This window comes from Canis lupus, chromosome 19 (genome assembly GCF_048164855.1).
Source record: "Canis lupus baileyi chromosome 19, mCanLup2.hap1, whole genome shotgun sequence".
NCBI lineage: Eukaryota > Metazoa > Chordata > Mammalia > Carnivora > Canidae > Canis > Canis lupus.
Window position 1 is genome coordinate 54,432,613 of NC_132856.1, and position 13,093 is coordinate 54,445,705.

Below are 13,093 nucleotides of genomic sequence, written 5' to 3' on the forward strand. Positions count from 1 at the left end.
TGAGGACAGAAACCCGGGGTTAATGAGGAGGTGGAGTCACCGGGAGTTGGAAGCCGGTTCCAAAGGAGGCAGGAGGCATTGAAGAGACTCCCAGAGTTCTGGCTGGAGGGCTGAGGGGGATGGGATGAGCGGGGAGACAGGTGGCAGGTGCACAGCCCGGGGGGGGAGGGGGGGGGCATTCCCTCCACCCAGCAGGGAACGGATAGCTTTTATGCCCACTTCATGGATAGGCAAACTAAGGCCATCACGCAGTGAGGGGCTGGCGGTGGGTGAGGGCTGAAGCCTAGGCAGAGGGGAGGGAGGGGGAGAGGTTGGGGGTGCTCCCCCCAAGAGGTGGCTGGCTCTCTCCAGGACCTGAAGGATGGGAGGGAGGAGATGGAGACAGGGCCACTCCGGGTGTAGATGACCAGGTGAACGGCAGGAGGAAGGAAGCTGAATGTTTGGGGGACAGAAGGCAGACTAATGGCCTTCTGGGGGGGCCCTCTCAGGTCCTACTTTCCAGACCAGAGAGAAGAATTGGGCCTAGGTAGCCAACGGGCAGGGAATATGCTGTGCGCCACTGGGCAAGCGGCTGCCCTCTCTGGGCCTTGGGGTGACATGAGAACCTGACCAGGTGGTTCCAAGGTCCTCGGGGGAAGGGAGACCCTTGTCAACTTGGGCGGAGAGGCAGAGGGGAGTGGGCCCGACTGGGGAGGAGCACCCCCTTTCTGGCTTCCGAAGCTGTTCCCCGCCAGTCTGCGCCCCGGTGTGCGCCCCGGAGGGCGCCTTCCCCAGGCAGCCTCAGGGCCCGCGCAGCCTCCCTCCCCGCCTCCTCCAGCCTCCGGGGGCCCCGGCCGGGCCCGACCCCGCGCCCCCCCACCCCCGCGCCCCGCGCCCCGCGCCGGGAGGCGCTCGAATGAATGAGCGGGGAAGGCGCGCGCGGCGCGGGCGGGAAGCGAGGGTCCCGGGCTCCGCGGACGAGGAGGGGCCCGCGGGCCGCGCTCTCCACCCCGCAGCGCCCACGGCCGGGGCGCCCCGGGCCGACCGCGCTCGGCTCCGCCCTCACCTGCGGGTCGGGCCCTCCCGCCGCCCGCGCCCCGCCGGTGCCCGCGCCCGCGTCCCGCGCCGAGAGGGGAGCGGGTGGGCCCGGGGCTGCGGCCGCGAACAAAGGAATCCCCTCCCTCCCTCGCTCGCTCGCTCCCTCCCTCCCCCGCCCCTTCCCCGCCCCGCCCCGCCCCGCCGCGGGCCCCGCGCTTCCCCGACCTGCGAGCCGCGCGCGTGGAGGCAGGCACGGCGGGCGCACGCGGGCTCCGCGCTCAGGGCCGGTGGCGCGGCGCCGGGCGCCCGGGGCGGGAACGCGGACCGAGAGGCCGACCCCGCCGCGGTCGCAGCCCGGAGCCGGAGCCGCCGCTCGGGGGGAGCGGGGGGCGGGGGGAGCTGGGGGAGGGCGCGTTTGCACCTCGGAGCTCCCGGGGCGGGGGAGGGGCTGGGGCTGCGGGGGAGACTCGGGGGGGCCGGAGCTGGGGCCGGGGCCGAGCCGCGGGACGGGGGGCGCAGGGCGCTCGGAGGAGGGGCGGGGCGGGCCGCGGGGACCGCGTTTTCGGAGAGGCACTGATCTGGAGGTAGCCCTGAGGTGGGGCTCCGATTTGGGGCGGCCGGGAGGAAAGCCAGGCCCCGGAGGTCCCGGGGCTCCCCCACGAGGCCCCCCTTGGTCCTCCCGAGCCCCCTGCCTTTCCTCCGGGCAAAGAGAACTCCGAGAGTGACGTCGGAAACTCACCTGGCGGCGCCTGGAGCCAGGGAGGCCCCTGAGAATGTAGGCAAAACATCGGGCAAAGATGCCTTTCCTGGGGAGGAGGTCTACATTTTTCATCTGAGGCTCAGAATGAAGCGTTTAAGAATCCCAAAGGTAAAAAAAAAAAAAAAAAAAAAGATTCCCAAAGGTGGGGGTCCCTGGGTGGCGCAGCGGTTTGGCGCCTGCCTTTGGCCCAGGGCGCGATCCTGGAGACCCGGGATCGAGTCCCACGTCGGGCTCACGGTGCATGGAGCCTGCTTCTCCCTCTGCCTGTGTTTCTGCCTCTCTCTCTGTGTGTGTGACTATCATAAAAAAAAAAAAAAGAATCCCAAAGGTCTGGACCTTCTGGGCCTCAGTTTCTCTCAGGGACCAGATTCGGAATTTTAGCTCCCAGTTTGGACTGTACACCCCAAGGGAAGATGTCTAGCTTCCATCCTCCACTTTATCACCTCGGAGAACAGACACCACCAGTGGCCCTTAGGGTGGGCATCAAGTCTGAGCTGGTTGTTGGACCTGAAACTTAGTTATTCCACCCAGCAAACTCCTATGCACCTGGCAAAACCCAGTTCTAAAAAGCCCCTCCCCGGAGCACCTGGGTTGGTTGGACGTCTGCCTTGGGCTCTCAGGTCATGATCTCAGGGTCCTGGAATGGAGGCCCCCCCCCCCCCACTGAGCACCCTGCTCAGCGGGGAGCCTGCTTCTCCCTCTCCCTCAGCCCCTTCCCCTCCTCATGCTCTCTCCCAGATAAATAAAATCTTTAAAAAAATAATACAATCAGAAAGGGAGACAGAACATGAAGACTCCTAACTCTGGGAAACGAACTAGGGGTGGTGGAAGGGGAGGAGGGTGGGGGGGTGGGGATGAATGGGTGATGGGCACTGAGGGGGGCACTTGACGGGATGAGCACTGGGTGTTATTCTGTATGTTGGCAAATTGAACACCAATAAAAAATAAATTTATTATTAAAAAAACAAAAAGCAAAACAAAAAAATAAAAAATAATAATACAATCTTAAAATTTTTTTAAAAAAATTTTAAAAGCCCCTCCCTACTGCAAAATTGTTAGTTTACCCTATTGAATTCCCAGAGCTGATCATACTGATCTTGCCTCCATCACAGCACTTCTGGAATGTAATGAATAAATAGTAAAAATCATTTGAGTTAGTATTTATTGGTTGCTTATGTGCCAGGCTTGGTGCTAAGGGTGTCACACCCACTCCTCTCTCACTCAAAAACTAAAAACCCTATGAGGGAGATACTCATAATCTGATGTGGGTGCTGCCAGGAGACAGACCTGGACTCCAACACTCCTGGGCTGGAGAGAGGGACTCCCCGGGGATGGAGGGGGGAGGAGTAGTCTGTTGGGGGCCGGGGATGGGAGGCTTGAGGGTTCAGTAGAAAATTGCAGATCAGAAAAAGAAGGACAAGCAGCAGGAACAGCTCAGGCAAAGGCCTGGAGACAAGACAGTATGGGAAATGCAGGAATTGAATGAGGCTGGAGTTTTGGGGGAGCAGAAAAAAGGAGAGAAGGGGATCTGGCCAGGTAAGCGGAGCCCTCAAGAGGCTCCCCCGCAACAAGGCCCACTCCCAGGAAAGGGAATCACTCCAGAGCCTGTACTGTGGGCGTTGGAATTGAGTCTGAGAGCAGCCAGAGATGGGGCAGGGGGGAGCAGGAGGCAGAGGGAAACTTCGGGAACCAGCTTCAGGTCATCCTGGCAGAGGGAATGGGGTTCCCCGGGGAGAGGGTGCGCTAGAGAAGGAACCCCAGGATCAATCGGGACAACAGCAACAGGTGGGCTTCAAGTGCGGGAGGGCCCAGGGGCTGTCATGGATGAGCCAGCTTCTGGGGACCCTCCTGTCACCCCGTCCCAGGCTCCTCTGCCGGCGAGGCCCACCCTGGTCTGCTCTTCAGCCAACAAGTGTGTCTTACGTGGACCCAGGATAGGCACCGCGTGCCCCAGAAGCAGCCCTGCGTGTGTGCAGAAGGTGGGGAGCATCAGTCCCCTACCAGGACGGCAGTGTGGCCGAAGCTTCGATGGCTCAGCCCACAGGAAGTCTGGTGGGTCAGGCCGTGAGTGATTCAGTTCTAGAAATCTCCCTGTCTGCTCTCTGGAGGCCGTGGACCAGGAATCCGTAGGGTTCGGTGAGACAGAGGAGGCTGGGGAGCTGGGTGGAAGTTCTCAATGACAGCCAAGAGCAAGCACAGCTTGTCACCGCGCCCGCCCCCCACGACTGCCACACCGTCCTGCTTTGGTGGCACCGCCTGGATCTTTTATGCGGCTGCCCGTTACCCATGTGGTCACACCGGGAGTGTTACCTCTGCTGTCACTCCATTACATCACGCCGTCCTGAAGGGGCAGGTCGGCTCTCACCCGCCCCCCAGCATCCCAGTGCCACCCGAGACTGTCATAAGGCCAAAGGATGTCACTAGGGCAGCAGCCCCAAATCCCTATTGCAAGGTCACCTGTTACTGTCACCCATCAACGGAAACCTTGTCATTTTCCGGTTACTCTGCCGCCTGTCACATCATGTTGTCTCCTGTCCTCTTTACACCTTCACCTTGCTGCTGCAAGGTGTCACCCGGGAAGGATTGTACTGTGACCCAGAGTGCCTGGGTTTTTAAACTGCAAGTGACAGAAACCACCCTCCACAGAAAGGGGGCTCGTGGCTGCAGAGGCCGCAGCCGGCAGGGGGAGTCCCAAGGCGCCCGCAGATCTGGGCCCACAAAGACACCTTCCTTCCGTTCCCTCTCTCTTCCCTGGGCTCAGATGATGCTTATGATCCCAGACGCCGGAAATCAGTGCCACCCTCAGCAAAACGGAGTCCAAGGGGCCCCAGCCTTTTCCAACAGCAGCATCTGTCACTTTTTGGGGCGAGGGTGCCTGGCTGGAGGAGTGTGTGCATGTGTGTGTGTATGTGCGTGTGTGTGTGTTCCCACCTTGCCATGAGGGGGTCAGGCATGGGGGATGCAGTGTCTCGAGGTCCTGTCCTGGGAGCTGTCTTGTGAGGGGTGCGTTTCCCAGACCCAGGGAAAGGTCATTTGAGTCACCTGCTGGCCAACTAGGGGGAAAGGTCCTGTATGCTGTGTTGCTCCTAACTTGTCATCGGCCGCATTCCTGTCACACCTTCCGACTCCCTCAGAGACTGTCTTACTGCTGTCATCTCTCACTGCAGTACTGCCTCCCCACTGCCACCTGTCATCTTCACACACTGCCTCATTGTCCTTTACCCCCATCCCAGCCTCCGTACCAACATTCCACCAATCCCCGGGGGGTTTCTTTTGTTTCAGTGTCATCTGCTGCTGTCAGCCTGTCTCCTCTTCGTCACCTGTTGCTGTCACACTGTGTCCTCTTTGTCACCTGTTGCTGTCATGCTGTCCATCCATCACTCCCAGTTCCTATTGTCACCTGTCCCTGTTACCCTGAGCACCCCATACTGCTGTCCCCTGCTGAGGTCATGATGAAATGTCTGAGTCACTCCAGCCCAACTCTTTTTCATCCCACACATACCCTTCCCTGTGACTTTCTGTGCAGTCCTGAAGTCCCCTCCTGCAGACATGACCCCACTGTGTGTGTGTGTGTGTCCTGGGCTAGAAGACCCCCCCCACCCTGAGGTCCATTAGTCCAGGCCTGAGGAAGGGATGGAGACAGGGTGGGCAGACCATGCCCAGGAGCACAGGGCCAAGGCTGGAGACAAAGACACATGGCAGGGGGGTGTCTGCAGTCTGTGCTGTGTGGGGCACTGCGCCTGCCCAGGCCGGGTGACCTGGGGACAGAGCTCTCTTTGTCTGAGCACAGGAAGCAGCTGAGCCAGGGAGGATGGAGCGCATGGGCCGGGAGTTTGGCCAGATGCCTGGGAATGAGGCTGGGAGGTGTGGGTCCTGGAGATCCAGGGGAAGGCCCAGAGGAGGTCAGACCCAGGCCAGGAGGAGCAGAGAGAGCAAGCAACTGGATCCCGAGGGCTTCCCCATCTGGTTCTCTGAACATGACAAGACCCCCCCCAATTCACTGTGTGCCTGGCTGGACCCTCCTAACAGACCCCCAAGGCGGCTTCGCTATCTCCCCCATTGCACAGGTGGGAAAACTGAGGCACAAAGTCCCTGGGTCACTCACCCCAGCCCCACAGCCAATAAAGAACACAGGCAGATTTGAACTCAGGTCACAAAGCCCCAAACCTCAGTCTGCTGGGCAAGGGGAGGTAGCCGAGTCCTGTGTCTCTGACACATAGACATATGTTCTTTTTCCTTTAATGGGAAACACAAATGTTAGCCCCTATGTACATCATTCTGTCCTTGATTTTTTTTCCTCTTTGTAAAAACTTATTTTACTTGTAAATTAAGTGCTTCCTGATGATTATCTTTTTTTTCTACTGTTTTTTTTTTTTTTTTTAATTAGGGTACAATTCACATAACATAAAGTTAACCTTTGTAGAGGCTCCTGGCTGGCTCAGTCAGTGGCACATGCAACTCCTGATCTTGGGATCGTGGGTTCAATCCCACATTGAGTCTAGAGGTGACTTTAAAAAAAAATCTTAAGGAGCATCTAGGTGGCTCATTAACTGTTGGACTCGTGATCTCAGTTCAAGTCTTGATCTGAGGGTCGTGAGTTCAAGCCCTGTGTTGGGCTCCACACTAGGCGTGGAGCCTACTTTTTAAAAAAATCGTAAAAATAAATAAATGGAATCACACAAAATGTAGTCTCTTAATCTGGCTTCTTTCCCTCTTCAGAATGATTTCGAGGTTCATCCACATTGCAGCAAAGAAGGGTGTTTTGTTTCTTTTAATGACTAGATGATATTCTCTTGTATGGGTGAACCACAGTCTGTGTGTTTATTTGCCACTTGACAAACATTTGGGTTGTTTCCTTCTTTGGATGATTGTGAATGGTGCTGCAATGAATGTACTTGCTCTTTCACTTCTTTTTTTTTTTTTTTTTTAGATTTTTAAAAAAGATTTTTTTAAATTTATTTGAGAGAGAGCAGAGCAAGAAAGAGAGAGAGAGAGAGAGAGAGAGAGCATGGGTGAGAGGAAGAGCAAAGAGAGAAGCAGAGTTCCCAGTGAGCAGGGAGCCCGATGCAGAGCTTGATACTAGGACCCTAAGATCATGACCCAAGCCGAAGGCAGACGTTTAACCAACTGAGCCACCCAGAAGCCCATTTTATAAAGATTTTATTTTTTTAAAGATTTTATTTATTTGACAGAAAGATAGAGAGAGCCAGAGGGAGAGGGAGAAGCAGGCTCCCCACTGAGCAAGGAGCCTGATGTGGGGCTCGACCCCAGGACCCCAGGACCGTGACCTGAGCTGAAGGCAGACGCTTAACTGACTGAGCTAACCAGGCATCCCAAAGCTTTTCTTTTCTTTTTTTTTTTTTAAAGACTTTATTTATTTATTCATGAGAGATAGATACAGAGAGAGAGGCAGAGACACAGGCAGAGGGAGAAGCAGGCTCCATGCAGGGAGCTCGATGTGGGACTCGATCCCGGGACTCCAGGATCACGCCCTGGGCCAAAGGCAGGCGCCAAACCGCTGAGCCACCCGGGCCTCCCAAGCTTTTCTTTTTAAGTCATCTCTTCAACCAACATGGGCCTCAGACTCCTCACCCCGAGATCAAGGGTCGCATGATCCACCGACTGAGCCAGCCAGGCGCCCCCAGTCTTTTCACTTCTTAAGACATCTTGGTACTATTTCTGTGTCAGTTTGGAGAAAACTTGCTCATCCTTTTTTATGTCTACAGTGGACTCCATGGATGAGCTAAACTGTCATTTATTTAGCTAGTTCCCTACTGATGGACATGTGGGGAACTAATTTCAGACAGTATTCCCGGAAATAGGCTGGCACAGGTGTCATCTCACACAAGATGTCATGCTGGCTTTTTAGAAATCTTTTTGTTATGGAAAATGTCAAGCCCATGCAAAAGTAGAGAGACTATACAGACGGTGTGGTGAACCCCCATGGGTTCATCATTCAGCTTCAATAATCACTATTGTCACCTTCCACAAGCCTGTCTGCCTGTCTGCTGAAGGGACAACCAGCCTGTCTGCTGAAGGGACAACGGACAAAGTAGAGAAGCCTGGGAGATGACAAATCCCAACAGGACCAACCATCGGGGAGCAGAAGCCCAGGAGGCACCCGGGACACCTGTCCCAGGCAACTGCTAAGAAGCCAGGGTGACAGAGAGGACGGGAACAGCACATCCACGGGGCAGGATGAGGAGCTCTATGGAGAGTATTAGGAGTCATCTCGGGGCTGCTGACCCGGCTTAGCCATCGTGTGGCCGAGCTGTCACTCAGCCCAGGGGAAGGAAGGATGGCCACTGCTGATGCCAGACTGCTGGCCGGGGGTGACAGGTGGAAGTAAGGCCGCCCTGCAAAGACACTTAGAGGTCCATGGCAGGGACTTCCAAGCGGGAAGCACTTTCCGACGCTCCCGGTGACAGACAAAGCAGACAGAGCCATGGGACAGTCATGGGCAAACATTTCCTGAGCTGAAGACAGACCTGTGTCTCCAAAGGAAAGAGCTCCTGATTCTCAGACTCCCCCATTACGCACCCCAGAGAAGGGACACACACCTGCCACATCTGGAATGTCATGACTCGGAAGATGAAGAGGAAGGCCCAGGAGAGTGCTCTCATCCGAAATTGCCAGAAGCTAGGAGACAACAGACAGCCGCTCTGCGCCTTTGAGAGGCAAGCAGGGATGATGCCAATAAGATGCCACCTCATCCCGTGAAGAGGGCTGTTTAAAAACCAAAGAAGAGGGGATCCTTGGGTGGCGCAGCGGTTTGGCACCTGCCTTTGGCCCAGGGCACGATCCTGGAGACCAGGGATCAAGGCCTGCATCGGGCTCCCTTCCCTGCAGGGAGCCTGCTTCTCCCTCTGCCTGTGTCTCTGTCTCTCTCTGTGTGTCTCTTACGAATAAATAAATAAAATATTTTTAAATAAAATGTGGAGGCCACAGTTTCACCTGCGGGCTCTTCCAAGCCTCGTCTGACAGCAACATCCTTCCCTACCTGCGGCCTCTGTCACTGGAGGGGTGGGGCGGGCCAATCTTGTCCCTCAGCCACCATCGCTCCCCAGGGCATGCCCAGAAGCATGAAGTCACGCCAATTCACTGAGGGCTCAGAGGTTTTCTTGTTTTTTTGTTTTTTGTTTTTTTCTCACTGGAGAGAAAAGTCTGGATGTTTTATGAAGCTGTAGGACAAACAGTTGCTGGCTGCTATTTCGCAGATCATGCATTTCCCGTACTTCTGACAATCGTCACATTTTCGAAGTTACGATCTCCTCTCTGCCGCCGGGGGGGGACAGACTTGGCCACTGGTTTCCGGGAGACAATTGGAGCGGCAGGGCTGGTTGTACCCACAACGCGGGGCTTAGAAGGCTGAGTGGACGGTCACTCAGCACCTGTCTGATGCCTTCTGCTTGCTGACCTGCTGGAACCTTCCCTTCAGGTTGAAGGGTATATACGGTTCCTATGGATGCTGTGGCAAGCTTGACGGCTTTAGGAAAACACAAATTTATTATCTTACAGTTCTGGAAGTCAGAAGTCAGAAATGGCTTTCACTGGGCTGACATCAAGGTGTTGTTAGGCTGGAATCCTTCTGGAGGCTCCGGGGGACAATCCCTTTCCTCACATTATCCACCTTCTAGAAGCTGCCTGCAGACCTTGAATCATAGCCCCTTCCTCCATCTTCAAAGCCAGAAGTGTGTCACCTTCTAATCTCTCTCTGGCCCCCACCTCCTGGTTCTGAGGATCCTTGTGATGACATTGGACCCCCAGGTAATCCAGGATCTACACCCTTCTCCAGATCCTTACCTGAATCCCATCGGCAAGTGTGTTTCCCTGTTAGGTGATCTATCCACAGGTCCCAAGGATTAGGATGTGAACACCTTTGGGGGCTGCTTCCCTCAGCCTACCACAGTGAGCTTCCCTGATGGAGAAGAAACTTCACCATTAGCTCCAAGGAATGAGCAAGACATGGAGTCCGAGCTGTGTGTCCGAGCTGTGCCTCTCAACCTGCAGACCCCGGTTCCCTCATCCTCAAAATGGGAAAGAAAATCTCTCTTGTGGTCATTTCCCTGCAAAAATCAGGTGAAATCAAGCAGGTGGAAATGTGCAGTGTCCACATGGCCAACCCAAGACACAGGTGACCAGTGACCCAGGCCCGAGGTTGGCATTTACTTCTGCAACAAACATTTCTTGATCGCTTACTGTGTACCAGGCACTGATGACAGGAAGACAAGCAGAAATGGACTCAGACCCTGACCTCCTGCAGAGCCTGGGAAACATTCATTTAAATGACATTTATTGAGTCCCTACTGTATACCAGGCCCTGTTCTAAGCGCAAACAAAGCACAGATTCCTGGAATTCACATTCTAGTAGCGGTAAGTGCCACAGAAGGGAGGTTCCTGGGCGCCTCAGAACCTGACTTAAGCTTGGGTGGGGGTCAGGAGAGGCTTCTTTAAGGCAGTGACATTTGCTCTGAGATTGACCAGACAAGGAGGAGTTAAACTGAGAGAAAGGAAAGGTAGAGCATCCCAACGAGAGGGAACAGCATGAGTTTGCGTGGCTAGACCACAAGGAACAAGGGAGAGAGGAGGGGTGATCTGTGGAGACATCCTTGCTATTTTAAGGTCAGCAGGGAGCCACCAAGGTCTTTTTGCAGAGGGTAGTCACAGGTGGGTTCTACAATGACTGGGACCACTGGGCCAGGTGTGGGTTAGTCCTGCTAGGGGAGGTAGGACCTGGGCACCCAGCCTAAGCCCCACCATCTGCACCCATCTCTCTGGGGTTCCGGGATCTGCCCAGCCTATCCCCCAATGGTCCCATTGACCCCCAGCTGCTGCCAGAGTCTCTCCTTGCAACTTCCTGCCCCATCCCCCAAACTTCCAGGTGCCATTAGTTCAGTTAACATCTATTAGGCATGTACCATGTGCCGGGTGCTTTGCATTTGTTATCACATTGAGTTCCCCCCAATAATCCTGGACAAAGGCATGAAGTCCAGGATCAGATGTGAAGACTGAAGCCCAAGGATAGTCATTTACGTGCAGACCGTTGGGCCCAGAAACTCAAGCATCACTGACTGTCAAGATATACATGTGCCAGGGTAGACCCTGGGACTTCAGTGAACATTTGCTGAATCAATGGATGAGTGAATGAGTAGAATGAATGAATGAATGAATGAATGATGGACAAGTCCTATGTGGCTGGAGGGGAAGGAAAGGATGTTGCCTGTGGAGAGGTGAGCTGGACTCAGATTGAGGAAGAGAGGCCTGGAAAGCCAAACCTGGGCACGTGGACGAGGAGGGAAGCAGGGAGCCATGGAGGGTTCCAGGCAGGGAGCCATACGATCGGCTTTGAGGATTAAATTGCCAGGAAGGGTGGTGTTAATTGAATCTGTCACTAGGGGGCACTCGAGTCTTCCTACAGATTGTCTTCAAAGCTGCACTGTGCAGATGGTGGCTACTGGCCCCAGGTGGCATGTAAGCACTTGAAATGTGGCCAATCCGAATTCAAATGTAAGTGTAAAATATGCACCATATTCCGAAGACTTTGAAAAAAAAAAAAAAAAGAATGTAACATGCCTCATTAATGCTTTTTAGAATACTGGTGACATGTTAAAATGAAGATGTTTGGGGTACATTGGGCTAAATAAACTACATTATTAAAGTTTCTTCAGTATCTTTTTACTTTTTAAAACATTTATTTATTTACTTTTTTAGTAATTTCTACATCCAACACGGGGCTCAAACTTGCGATCAAAGTCACATGCTCTTCCAACTAAGCCAGCCAGATGTCCTTTTAATTTCTTATAATATAAGACTGTATACATGAGTCACATTTATATTTCTATTGGCTGGAGCTGTTTAGAGAGAAGTTATTATTTTTAACTGTGGTAAGGGGTAAATTACCCTCTTTTTCTCTTATTTCCTCTTAAGCTAGTCATCCTTCAAGTTAACCATCTACAGTTTCTGACTAGGCTGTTCTCCTTGCTCACTGAGTGAAAGTCCATATTCATAGGCCAAAAATAGAGTTGGGGTCATATAAATATGTAATCATATTGGATACACTATTTTCCCCAAGGTATCTATGGAAACTTCTCAGACCCTCTGCGAAGGTCTTAATTCACTCCTTTTAATTTCTTGATAATCTTCCACACTGTGGATGAACCATAACTTATTTAACCACATTCCCATGGACAGGTCTCCCCTTGGTTTATGGGTTTTATTCCCATCACCACCAAAAACAAAAAGAAACAAACAAAAAACCATTGCAATAGATAATTTTATACCTATGCCTATATATACTAGTGATTCTATTTCTTTTCTTTTCTTTTCTTTTTTTTTAGATTTTTATTTATTTATTCATGAGAGACACAGAGAGAGAGTCAGAGACACAGGCAGAGGGAGAAGCAGGCTCCCTGGATGGAGCCTGATGCGGCACTCGATCCCAGAACCCCTAGGATCACCACCTGAGCAGAAGGCAGAGTCTCAACCACTGAGCCACTCAGGTACCCCAATGATTCTATTTCTAAGGAAAGATTTCGAGGAGTGAGATGTTAGGTGAAGGGCTTGTGTGTTTTTAATTTTAATAGATGTTGTCAGGTCCCAGATATCAACGAATGGAATCTAAAGTTTATGGAGCAAGGCAAAGATCTAGACTAGCTAACACAGTACTAAAGAAGTCAGAGAACTGACACTACCCAATGTCAAGACTTTCTCTCTCTTTTTTTTTTTTTTTCTTTTTTTTTTTAAGATTTTATTTATTTATTCATAGAGACACAGAGAGAGAGAGAGGCAGAGACACAGGCAGAAGGAGAAGCAGGCTCCCTGTGGGGAGCCCGATGTGGGACTTGATCCCAGGTCTTTAGGATCACGCCCTGGGCTGCAGGCAGGCACTAAACTGCTGCACCACAGGGGCTGCCCACGTCAAGACTTTCTATAAAGCTACAGGAATAAAGACTATGGTGTTGGCAAAAGAACAGACAAATAGATCAATGAAGCAGAACAGAAAGCCCAGAAATAGATCTGCACAGATAAAGTCAATTGATCTTTGACAAAAAAGAAGAGGCAATTCAATGGATAAAGGACAGTCCTTTCAACAGATGGTGCTTGAAGAATTGGATGTCCATATGCACAAAAATGAGCCTAGATACACACCTTACACCTTTCACAACAGTGGACCCAAAATGGATCATAAGGAAGTATGTTGAATGAGCAAATTCAGACACATAAAGTAGAATCCAGGTTACCAGGGCCTGAGGGGGAAGGGGGTGGAGAATTATTATTTACTGAGTACCATTTCTGTTTGGGATGACGAAAAGTTCC

The 13,093-nt window shown here is 52.9% G+C and overlaps 1 protein-coding gene across 8 annotated transcripts in view; it reads left to right on the plus strand.

Moving 5' to 3' along the window:
- The window catches only part of HNRNPM (heterogeneous nuclear ribonucleoprotein M), a 277,288-nt gene that overhangs the window by 19,860 nt on the left and 244,335 nt on the right, over window positions 1-13,093 (plus strand). The window lies entirely within an intron of this gene.